A 13,802-nucleotide genomic window follows, 5' to 3' on the forward strand; every position below is an offset into this window, starting at 1 on the left:
GTGCTTGCTTCTGCAGCACATACACTAAAATTGGAATGATACAGAGATTAGCATGGCCCCTGCGCAAGGATGACATGCAAATTCATCAGTGTTCCATATTTTTTGATGATGATAGTGATCCCACTATGATTTTAGGATTTTATTTCAAAATAAATACCCATGAATGAAAAATAAATTAATTTTGACAAAAAATAAAAAAATAAAAATAGATCCACTATAGTTTTCATGTAGGCAACATGACAATTCTGCTTTTACATAAGTTTGATTATCTCTACCTTTTAATTAGGATGTTTAACCTGTTAGAATATTTTGTGATTACCAATATGTTTAGATAAACATCTACATATCCAATCTTGTTATAAATTTAGCTATTTGATTCCAATTTGTTTTTATCTGGACTTTGTACCCCCCTTTTTTCTTTGCCATTTGTTTTTGTTTGAGTACATTTATATTCTATATTTTGTTAATTATTGGCTCTTTAGCTCATTTCCCTTGTTTTAATTTCAGTGAGTTTTCTAGAGTTACAATATGCATTTTTAATTTGTTACATTTCACCTTCAAATAATATTGCATTATCATATACATTTAATAATCTTACACTGCCGTTGTAACTCATTGATCTAATCATTATAGTCAATGCAGTGGCTGGATTATAAACATACACCCATGCACGCTTATGCCAATATTATATGTTTAGGCCATCAAGTTGCTCAAATTGAGTAAAAAAGAAAAGTAAAATTAATTCCAATAGCACTGAATAGATATTCCCTATTTGACTGGTAAATTTCTTCCAAACCATTCATCTTCAATGTATGTTGAATCAATGCTTTAATCCTATAGGGACAGGGTACTCATTATCTTAGGCAGCAGACAGACTTGGATCCCTCTGGCACAAAACCCTGCCTTCACTTAAACACAAATCTATTTTTGAAAAACTTTATCTAAAACAGACATTAATCCCCTTGCTCATGACAGGCTTTCAAATACTGAAGACATATACCTCCTTCCCTTGTGAGCTCACTGTTTGTGATTTTAAGATGCCACGCTGCCTTCCATCATATGTCTTGTGAAGTAATTTAGAGTTCCTCACATTCTTCTCTTCTTCATCTTTATCTGAATTAATTCCATTTTTATATACCTGACATTGAACAAAACATCTGAGGAAACGTCATACCCTTAATTCCCTCGGCTGGCAAATTCTGCCATTTGTCATACACAATTACACATCCTTCGAGGGTCTTGTCATTTTGTAGCATCTACAGAATCTAGTAAAGTGCATAAAGTCATTTTTTAAGTTAACTGGAGGATTATACATTTTAAAACATTCTGTTTCATTTATAGTTAATTGTAAGAAACTGAAAAGTAGAAGGCAAAGATGAATAGTTCATAAATGTTTGCTCTCTGGCAGTTATATCAAGCACAAATAAATGGGTTAGCTTATGTAAACATTCTTTTGAAGCCGACTCAGGTGAACAAGAAATTTGTATGATTTTCCTACAATATGTTCATTTCAGAGAGTCAATGTACTATTATTCAATAATGATAAAATGGTTACATAGTTCAATAGAGAACTACTAAGGTCAAAATTCATAAAATAAAGATACTGAAATTGTTCTTTTAAGCTTCTTCTCCTTTTAAGATTTTTATTTGTGCTAGGCATTTTAAATCAAAAACCAATTAGAATAAAATAAAATCCAATTTTATGGGCCATGGAGAGACCATACAATTTCATTTATCATTACAGAGTCTCTCCCACTTAGATCTCTTTTGAACATTTTATTCCTAGGGAGTATCTTTTTTCCAACTGCATCAGTAAACGGAAGGTGTTCAGTTTTTCTTGTATGTGCTTTGTTCTCATCTGCCATCAGCTGAAGTCAGTTGTCAGTCTCTAAGATATAATGAGAACTACATTTTGCCACACAGAATGTCTTTACACAGTTATTATAGCACCAATGAAAGCTTTCTCTGGAGGACACATTTTCTGAACACCCTGAAAATGTAATCCTTTAAAATGTTTTGGTTTTTTTTGTCTGCATGAATTCCCATATGACTATACTTATGACCATACTCATTTCAAAGGAAAAATGTATGCTTCTAAATCTATTGCTTATTTAAGATTCATATGAATAGGTAGTCTCACAAATATTTAACAAAAATAATAAGTAATATGTTAAAATCAATTTAATTTTTCTTTTGTAGCAAAAGAATTAAAATATAAATTAGCATATGAATCCCTTTATAGTGATACAAAATATGGACTTGTGATCAAATATAAAAAGAAAGTATACTAAGTTATATTATAAAATTATGTGAACCTTTTTGCTTTGGAATCTAAATGTATGTAATTCCTATGAAATATGTATATATTTCCTCTGATATTGCACATATATCCTATTTCAAATCTGAACAATAAAACAGGAAAATGAAAGTATGCACTTAGAAAATGTAACCTTTAGTTCCTTTAGACATCTTTTCATTTGCCTATGATTCCCCAATAAAAAATATTCTTTTAAATTTTATTTTATTTTCAGAAAACTCTAAATTATAAAATGAGTGAAAACTTCATAATAAGAGAATCACAGAATGTGTACCTATCTTAGTTGCTGAAGTACAACTTAGTGATTATATCTGTTGATGAATATTAATTAACAAAAATTAGCAGTTGAGCGGAGAGGGAGGGATGGAGTATGTGACAATCAATTGAATGAAATAAATCTCTGGGAAGGGACATGCAGTATAAGGGAAAAGAGAACTGGATAGATATACTAAATATTATAATACCATCTTCCTCTGCCACACATTATTATAGTTGAGACTGAGCAGTTCATAGTTGAAGAAAGAAGACTCATTTTTATCTTTTTTAAAGATGGTTTCCCCCTATTCCCTCCTCTCTGAGGGAGTCTTGTGCATCACCTTTTATTCTCCTGTCTCTGTCCTCATAGTTCTGCTTCCTTCTTCATCCTTTCTCATTTTCTTTTCAATTCTCCTATTCTCTCTCTGCTTCTCGCCCTTGAAATGATCAAAGTGGAGGTTCAGTAGAGGAAAACTCACTCTCTTTACTCTGCCCAATTGAGACAAAAGTCTCAAAAAATAGGTGCTTCTTACTTTTGAGAGTGCATTTTGCTAGCTTTAAAGATGCAAATAAAAGATAGTAAAACAAGCTCTATGTTTTTAATATAATAAATTTTATGTTACAATATATTTCAATATTTTAAGTCAAATTATTAAATTTTCAGGTACTTGATATTCCTAGCCTGCCAAGTGACAATCCTCAACCACCAAGTAAAAAGAAATCACCACATGATCTCAAAGGTCCTGTATTGAATAGGGCAAAGGCCAAGGTTTTGAACAAGGTTGGGATTTGACCTTCACAAACAAGTTAAATGCTCTGTGCCTCATTTGTCTTTTAGTAGTAAATGAGGATACCCATTCCTGTGTGGTCTAAGTAACCATCTTGGTATGGTACTTAGTAGACAGGGCCATATAGAACAAAATGAGAAACGGAGCCAGTCATAGAGTACTTTGGTAATGAAATAAAGTAAATTCTGCCCTTTTTTCCTTCCAGAAATGTCTCTTCATGAGACAACATATACATCAGGTCATATTGGCCCCTTCGAATATGCAAAGGACATTGTTAAGCTGACTTTGCAAGCTTTGTTAGGCAACTCTTCTACTAAACTCTCCCCACACCCCTCTGTCAAACCACACTTAGTTCTCCATCACAGATTTATGCCATGGTTTTTTTACTTAATTATTTTCTGTCTTGCCTGTTAGATTATAAGCTCTGTGACACTGGGGAACAGAACTTTTTAGTTTATCATTGCATACCCAGAACATGGCAAAATGAAAAAGAAAACTGGATTAGTGAAAGAAAAGTATACACAATTTGATTAAAAGTACCTGAATTCAGACATTGTAAAATTACTCAATAAAAATAAAATGCAAATTAAAATATTAATGGGATATCACTCATCATCATATAGATTGTCAGAGCATAAAAACATCAATATAGCCCAGAACTGGTAAGGTTGTGGTGAAATTGACACTTATTTGTAATTATCATAAATGATTGCATTGTTTTTTTAAAGTAAATTTCAAAATTGAGAGGAGCAGTTCTTTAGGTGGATGTTTTTAGGTTGATGGGAAATTAATTTTTTTTCATATACTAACTAAGAGACTCTTGAATGTGAATTTAGTATTGGTAAAAAAGTGTAAAAGGCACAAAACTTATAACTCAGTCATCAGTTAGGATCACCCTATCCCTTAACATTTAGGTAAGATAGAACATCTGTTTTACATTCTGTGAAAGGAATGGTGATTTCTCCAAGATTTCTACAAATAATCAATTAACCACTTGTAGTTCTGTTACCTTCATTTATTTATCTTCCTCTGTTTATGCTCTTTTCAGTTTGGTAACAATTTCAAGCACCCCTTTGCCCTGACGTTTCCACATCTTTCAACTAGGGCAAGCAAATGCTAATACAAAAAAAAAGTGCTTTTCTGTAAGTCTTTGATGAAGGCCTGTCAGTCATGAAAGAGGAATTATGTCACTGAACCTTTGAATGTTATTTATCATGTATCACAATTCTTAAAGTCTCAGAGCCAAGTTAACCAATGGCCATGCCAACTATCCTCATTTCTCATGTCTGACTCCTGAAATCCACTTTTATTGCATATTTCCTGCATGGATCTTCCAAATGTGTAGTCATTTTTCAGTTCCTCCCTAGCAATCTTAGTTGTAGTCTTTCAAAGTTATAAAATGTTCGGTTAAGATAAATTCAGGGTACTTTGTGGCCCTTTGCCAATAAGAAGGACAGTACTTTTTCTCCTTTAAAGTAATCTATCTACTTTAAAAGATAGTAATAATTAACAAATTATCTCTTCTTTACATGATACAAATGATTTGTAATGTGGTAGAACCAACGTGTGACTGTGAATTTTAAGACTTCTAGTCTAATATCAGTTCTGACCATTGCATATGGTAGGCAGAATATTCACCCTCTAAAAATGCCTATATCTTAATGCCTGGAACCTGTGAATATCTTACTTCACGTGGTAAAAGAGCTTCTTCAAGTATGATTAAGATGAAGGACCTTTAGATGGACAGCTAATGCTGAATTATTTTGGTGGGCCCAACCTGACTACCTGAGTCTTACTGCTGTCAGAGCAAGAAGGATATCACAGAAGAATAACTGCAGAGATATAATGTTGCTGGCTTTGAAGATGGAATAAGGAAGTCATAAGCTAAATAATTTCGGTGGCCTCTAGAAGCTGGAAAAGGAAAGGAAACACATCCACCCCTAGAGGCTCATGAAAGAAACACAGTTCTGCTGATGCCTTGGTTTTAGCACCGTGAGACACAAATTGGACTTCTAACCAACAGAAGTGTAAAATGATAAACTATGTTGTTTTAAGAACTAAGTTTGTAGTAATTTCTTAGAGCAGCAAATGAAAACAGATAGATAAGTCATTTATTCTTATTCCTTCTACATGTAAAGAGATGATTAGAATGAAAACTTTCCAAGACCTTTCCACATCTCAATTGTCTGATGAACATGCTTACAGTGGTAATTTTGGGAGGGTCCCTTTATTAATTTCCTGAGGAAACACTGATCAATATAAACCTATGGTTATTGGCTACCTCTATTCAGAAGTGCACTTTAAAATGCACTGTATTCTGACACTGCTTATTGTAGATTTACTGAGATCAGTAAATCTTCAAACCAATATATTCTAATCTCAGATAGAACAGCCCTGTTAAAATGTTCACAAACTATATGCCTAGGCGTGATCTTTTTAAGATTTTCTAGTGCAAAACTGGACCCTGACCATTTCAGTTCTACCTGAAAATCAGACAATCACATCCCTCTTTATGGGTTATTAATGGATTTTAATATAAAAGAGATGGGGAATACTTTTTTTCAGTCATACCTTACTTTCCCAGACTGGTGGAAATATCCCAGCAGGCCAGGGCTTCATGTGCTTGTAAGAAGTCCCGGTTATAGATATCCCTTATTCCTTGTTATGTTAACACTGAACCAAAGGAATCCTCTTTCTTCTATCTTTCCAAGTATCCACTTACCTATTCTGATTTCACTTTTAAGTTATTTACAACATTTCTCTAATTTTTATAGTCCTTTAGAGAAGCTGGTTTTCAAAATTTTTCTACCCACTATAAAAGTTATGCACTTAACAGCTTTTAAAACTACAAGCATGGCCCCTTTTCTTCCCTACCCTGCTGCTGATTCACATCTTTTAAATATTGGTGATGTAATCCAAACGCTTTGTGTGCTTAAGAAGCAGTGTCCATGGCCACAATGTCATGTCCAATGGTGCAAGCTAATAACTTCAGCATGTTAAAAAAAATCATCAAGGTATAATGTAACATCAATAACAAATAAACATTGTATTCTGCCTTTCAAAAACAGCTGGGCTTAGCAGCCTGGGCTTAATCCAAATAAAACAGGAAAAGCAAATGAATAACTACACTGTCAAGTAACCTACAAGGAGCATTTAAACTTACAAATAAAGTCCAGATTGCAATAAAACTGACATGAAATCTCCATGTTATACTTTTTAACCATTGATGCTTATTTAAAACACCTAGAATTAGATTCATTCTATTAATATTTGTGAGTGTGTGTGTTAGGTGCCAGAGAGTGTGTGCAAACGAGATATAAAGGCTTGTGTTGTTGTGGAACTTAGCATCTAGATTTGGTGTTTGGTATCATTCCACTAAGTTTTCAGTGTATTTGACCTAGGTACCTGGACCGATGGGAGTGAATGTAGTTTGAGACACATCTGTTTCCTAGTTTGAAGTAGATTCTCCCTAAGTTGAATCTGCTTAGATGGATTTCAGAGAGGGGTGGGGGCCCATAAAAACATACAGAACATTGAGTTGAAGGGTGTGATGACAGAGAACAATTTCCATGTCAAATTGTAGGAGTAAGGCTACCGCATAGGAAACATAATGGAAGCTAATACTTTCAAAATTTATTGATTTATTCAACAAGTGTATACTGAAAATCTATAGTTTGCAGGCACTAAAGTTTATACAGGCAATCAAGCTGTACGAATTTTTTCAGTGACGATAATAGCATCAGATACTAGCATGTTGACTGAACAGGGGAATCAATATGATGAGCTCAGGGGTGCAGAAACATTGGCATGAGGCAGAAGCTCAGCTAACTTGAAAGTAATGTGTGCTGAAGACTGGGTAAATAAACAAAAATGGAAGTAGAATGATCAAGTCTGTTAAAATGTAGTTAATACATTAATTCATCGTTAATTGATGGGTATTATAACACTATACTTTCAATTCCTCCCTTTCAACTTTTATGCTATTTTGTTATGTATTTTATTTGTATTTATAGTCTAAAATGATCATACTTATTAATGGTTTTAATGGTATTGAATTCTCTCAGCATTTATTTCTCTTAAAAAAATCTTTACTTCACTTTTGTATTTGAAAGATATTTGCCAGGTATAGAATTTAGGGCTGCTTGGCATCCATGAGTCCTGGATTCAATCCCTAGTACCTCCACAAAAAAAAAAAAAGAATTTATGGTTGAGAGGTTTATTATTATCATTATTATTAACGTTTTTCAAGATGTCACTGCATTGTCTTCTGGCTTGCATCATTTCTAATGAGAATTCTGCTTTGTTTTTTTTTTTTTTTTGTATGTGCTGTCTATTTTCCCTCTAAATACCATCAACAGTTCTCTTTATCTTTGGTTTCAGCAGTTTAAATATGATATGTGTGGTTTTTTTAGTTATTATTTACAATGCTTGGGTTCTCTTCTAGAGTCTGTGGTTTGATAGCTTTCCTTTTATTTTTAGAAAATTCTAGGTCCTTATATCTTCAAATATTTCTTCTGCCCTGTTATCTCCAGCTTCTCCTTCAGGAATTCTCATTAAATACAGGATATTCTCCCATAGCCCTTTAACGCCCTGTTTCACTCCCCATTCTTTTTTTATATTTTGCTTCTGTTTGGGCAGTATCTATTTCACATGACATGTTCATGCATGCTGCCCAGCTTTTCCATGAGGGCTTTCAAGATACTAATTACAGTTATCTTAGAGTCTCTGGTAGTTTTAATACATAATTCATCTTAGAGTCTGGTTCTGGCAACTACTTTGTCTCAAGTCATTTTTTTGCTTCTTTATGTGTCTCATAATTTTGACTGAACGACAGACACCCTATGTAGAATTGTAAAAACTTAGGTATATAGTATTTCTGTCTAGATATGCACTTACCTATTTTGCTAGGCTATTAGTGTGGGATTTTGAGTTAATTTAGGCAGTAATTCTGAGTTTGGCTTTTATTGTTGCTACTATTACTGTTAGTATACTACTATCTTCAAATTTCTCTGGTGTTACCTTTTGATTAGGGCAGGTATTGTTTTACTGAATGGTTTTCCTCACTGTTTCTTTTCCAGCCTCAGCTTTTGGTCTTTCCTGTTTGACAGTGTATCTCTCACTAGGTCTCTGCCTGTGTCCCAGCAGTAAATTGCATTTTACTTGTAGTTTGCTAGGCTGCTAGCAGACAAAAGGAGGATGGTGTTCTTTCATGGCCTAGTTCACTTTCAGTCTTAGGCAGGTCGTTTTACCCTGAGTGTCAGGGATGGATTTTTCGATGACAACTCCTTTTGCCCAGTGGTAAGAGAAGGTCAGTGATTTGGGTCTGGGATGCCTCTCCCCTAGGGTTAGAAATAGGTATTTCCCTATGTCCTAGGAGTGACAAGGTTGACTACCCTTCTGCCAGAGGCTTTAGCCTTTCTCCCTTGTACATTACCAAACCACTGAGGAAGGCTTCCTCTGGTCTCCTGCCCTGCAACCAATCTTTCACGACAGCACCCAGTGTATTTTCAGGAGAAAAGCCTATGAGTTGGTGTGAAGTCCCCTTGTTTTTATGGCTCCCAGTATTGTAATACACTCACACTAGTCCACATTCAGCCTTTAGAGATATATCAATAATTTTAGCTAAATTCTTTTTTCCACCCACACTCTTCCAGGTAAGTCAGAATGCATGTCTCATTGGTCTCTGGAGGCAATAACTTTTCTTGGGGCTATTTGATTATTCTTTGACCTGAATTCTCTGATGAATTCAAAAAAGTTATGATTTTACAGATCATCTTGCTTTTTCTAGTTATCAGACTGGAATTAACACTCATTCAAACTTTCTACAATCTGAAGAGAAGCCACAATCGTCTTCATTTCTTTTTTTCAGTAAAAAAAAAACCCAAAACAAACAAACAAATACTCCTTCAAGTGTACAGAAAACATAACATAATAGTGCATTAAATTCCATTGTTCTCTCTGCTTACATCAGGTTGACATAATCTTAAATGTTTGATAATGTAGTATATTGTCAGATAATTGGAACTATTTAGTAAACTATATATTCTTAGAACTAGCAAAGCCAATTCTATAAATTTACATGATATAATGCTTTCTAAATTTCAAATGAATTATGCATAAGATTATTTATTATAATATAATATCAATATGAATAGGAAAATGTTGGCAACATATAAAATGTTCATCTATAAGGACACTACTTTGATAAATTCTGTTACACTCACACTATGGAGTACTAAATAGCCATAAAAAATTGAGCAATATCTTTACAGAATGATGTTAGGGAAGCATTAAAAGTGAGGTAAAAAAAATCTATATAACATACTATTGTTTCTTTTCCTAAAGCAGGGAAAATAATAATATGCACACATTTACTTATTTTTCAAAAGAAAACATAAGAAAGTTAAATGATAAACAAATCAAAATGGTTGCCTACAATAGGTGGCAGATTATAGGATGGAGGTGTTACAGGATGTGGATAGGGCTTCTATGAATTTCCCTTTCTTATAGCTTTGAATGTTGAACCATGTATGTATTTGCATTTTCAAAATACAAAATTAAATAAAAGAGATTGAAAGAAGTAGCAGCAATTTTCAAATTAAGAAGAAACAAAAGCTTATACACAAATGCTCATAACAGCCTCATCATAATAGCCAAAATATGAAGACAATCCAAAATTCCATCCATAGGAAAATGGAGACTCAGGGATTTTCACACAATGGAATACAATTGAGCAATAAAAAGGAACAAGCTATGATACACACAATACTATAAATGATTCTCAAAAATAATATGCTGAGTAAAAGAAGCCTGACACAAAAAAAAGTACTTAGTGTATTATTCTATTTATATAGAAACTTAGGCCAAATTGATCCACTGTGACAGAAATCAGATCTAGGGTCTATTGGGGCTAGGAACAGTGAGATTGACTTAAAAAAATCATGCACACACTTTCTTTCATGAGTTGAAATATACTGATCTTGGTGGTGGCAGTTCAATGGTTGTTGAAATTCATTAAAGTATAAATTAAAAATTGGTGCATTTAATTACATATAATTTTTGCTGTAATGAATTTATTTTTAAAGAAAAAAAAAGCAAAAGAGAAATAAAAGACAATACTTTATAGTGAAGTCCTAGATACATTTTTTTCAGAGAGGAAGAATTAATTTTGTAAGACTGCAAGTGTTCTAAATGTAGAAAATAACGGATTGCATCATGTTTAAAAATTGAAGTTAACTTACTTTTTACTCTATATTACAGAAATAATTTTCTATGTGGACTACTAGCTTACATACTTCAGATTGTTTGGGGAATATAATTAATATTTATTATTCACATGTATGTAAATAATATCACATTCATATTCCACAATGACAGCAGAAGCAACTCTTTTGTTCTAAAAGAAAAACATAAGATTTCAATTCTAATCATATCTATTATTTTGTACAAACTCTTTTCTTCTAATTTGCTGTTTTTGAGACTATTTTACTTGGTTTTATAATATTTTTACAGATATTGAAATAAATAGTATTACCAAGGATATGAGAAGACTAAGCCAGAGAAATCAAGACAAATATTTCCTGGCATAAATTTTCACTATATGCTACATTAAGCTTTAGGCATAGATAATTTTTAATATTTAAAAGATAAAAATAAATCTTAAAACTCTAATGAGTGTGTGTCCATTGCTTTTTAAAAAATTTTTATATATTTTTATTGAAGTATATATTTATATATATATTTTATCTCAAAGAAAGAGCATGTTCCATGATACTAATATTACTCCTGATCACACTTTCAGGAGTGATTCTTTGCAATGTCACATGGCTCTTTTTATTTTGCTTCTAAACTTACTGATGAGATACACATTAATTGTTAGAAAAGTATAATATGGACATGAGAGGAACGTGTTTTCAGCTCTTTACATTTCAATATTTAGAGAAATGTCAACCAGTTCCCTTTTTGTCTCTAAAATTGTCCTTTTATTCTAAAGTAGAGAAATTACTAAAAATGTAAGTCATCATTACATTGTATTGCATATCAGCAACTTTAATATTCTTCCTTCAAAAATATCTTTACAGTTCATTCACTGTTTTCCTACTCCTAGAGTTACAAATGTACTCGAAGACTTTATTCTGAATCTTGTTCCCCCTTTTTATGACTGTAGCATATCTTTGACACATGAAACATCCAGTTCTACTAGAATCCTAAACCATTTAATCTCCCCATATTCAATACAACAAAACACAAAGGCTCCTGCTATTAAACAGCATGCAAAATTACCTCCTCACGTTTAAGTTAAAACAAAGTCTTTAGGCAAAATTTACATTAAAGTAAAGTAACAAGTAACCCCTTTTAGGTATGTAACGAATGTTGGGGTTAGCTGAGTTAGCTATTGGCTTGTCTAGTGGGCCAAGGCTATTTCTAAGGCAGCAAGAAGTTATATAATTTAAATCTCACTAAATATGAGTGAGAATCATCACCATTACCTGCTAGATGTAACATGACCTTGCACTGAGTATTTGGGACATAGTTTCATGCAAAGAAAATAAAACGGACTTTGAAGTCTGAAAAATCTGTATTTAAATCCATGCTTTGTCATTTTCTGCACTATGTTCTCTAAAATTCAATAATTTATGAAAATCAAATGGGATGATATTTATAAGTGTCCAAAGGTCTTAACTCAGCTGTAAATATTCCTGAACACATTTTAGACTCATTTTCTTAATTGTCCTTTGGTAACTACCCTACCCTTCCAAAACCAAAAATATACATTTGATTATAGATGTTTATAATTATATATTCAACATATATATATATATGAAATAGAATAGAAATCAATGAAATTAAAAGCAGGAAAAATAGAGAAAATTAGTGAAAACAGAAGTTTGTTTTTTGAAAAGATCAATAAAATCTGTAAGAGTCCAGCCAGACTAAGAAAAAAAAGAAATAAGACACAAATTACCAAAACAAAAATGAAAAAGAAATATCACTACTGATCATATAGGCATGAAAAGAACAATAAATATTATGAACAACTCTGTGTTCACAAATTTGATAACTTAGATGAAAGACACAATCTGCCAGTTCTCACACAAGAGGAAGTAGATGATTTGAATAGGCCCATATCTTTGAAAGAAATTGAATCAATAATTAATAATCTTCGAAAACAGAAACCACCAGACCCAGTTGGGTTCTCTGATGAATTCTATCTAACATTTAATAAGTAAATTGTATGAATTCTTTACACGTCTCTTTCAGAGGATGAAGCAGAGGGGATATTATAAGTAACTGAGAAATGCTGAAGCAAATTCAGAATATCAGTTCTATCCTGATTTTGGAGAGAATTCTTGCCTTAGGTTCTCTATCTGGCAAGGAAAAAAATAGCTGTTATTTTCATGTATTTAGGTATTAACTGAGTCCTGTCACAGATTATAATAATTGGAAGGCTGTATTCCACAGAGGCTAAAAACATGTGATGTTCATCTAAACAGATGTGGATTCTGTGGTGGCCCCTCAGAGTCATCCATGTCCTAATACCTCAAACCTGTGAAATGATGAAATTCCACTTTAGGTGGTGAGAGAGTCTTTGAAGTTGTAATTAAATTATGGATTTTGAAACTTAGAGATTATTTTATTTAATTCAGCAGGTTAATGTAATCATAAGGGTCTTTATAGGAAACAGACAGGAGGATCAAAATCAGAGAAGGATATGTGCAGACAGAAGTCAGAGTGATGCAATTGCTGACTCTGAAAATGGAAGAGACTCACAAACCAACAAATGTGGGCAGCCTCTGTGGGAAGTATAATGAATACATAGTCCCTCAGAACCTCCAGAAAGTATATCGCTTTCCCAACACCTTGCTTTTAGCCCAGTGAGCTTTCTCATCTCCAGAAGTATAAGATAATAAACCTCAGCTGTTTTAACTTACTGAGTTTTTGGTAACATGTTATAGCAGCAACTGGACACTGGTATAGTCTGTAATCTCATTTTGACACTTGGCAGAATGTGAAAACTACAATTTATGGGTTTTAGAATAGTTGGTCTTAAGGTAATGAGGGGGCCTAAGTTTCAAAAACTTTTATAAGATCATTTAAAGAAAATATGTGATCCTTGGAGAAGAGACTATTCTAAGATTATACATGATAAGGTAGGAAATCTTGTGATGGCAAACTCTAATACCAAAGTATAATTCAGAAGTGGTTAGTAGAACAATTGTATGGCATGTGAGAAGTTATATACAATGTCCTCATCCATGACATGCATTCGTAACTGACTTTGGCACTGAATCACAGCCACTGTGTAGCCTAAAAGTACACTTCAACATGACACTCAAGGCAGCTACTGCTAATTTTTATATGTTACGTATGTTTTATATGTTCTTCAGAATCCTTCATATGGATCATAAGTACTCAAAGTAGTTAAAATAGGGGTTATTTAA

The 13,802-nt window shown here is 32.9% G+C and overlaps 1 non-coding gene across 1 annotated transcript; it reads left to right on the forward strand.

Annotated features, from left to right (window-relative positions):
- LOC116280400 (U6 spliceosomal RNA) lies at positions 1 to 104 on the forward strand. Its single transcript, XR_004189789.1, has one exon. It is a non-coding gene; the product is annotated as a U6 spliceosomal RNA (small nuclear RNA).
- Positions 105 to 13,802: the final 13,698 nt, after the last annotated feature.

This window comes from Vicugna pacos, chromosome 4 (assembly GCF_048564905.1).
Source record: "Vicugna pacos chromosome 4, VicPac4, whole genome shotgun sequence".
Lineage (NCBI taxonomy): Eukaryota > Metazoa > Chordata > Mammalia > Artiodactyla > Camelidae > Vicugna > Vicugna pacos.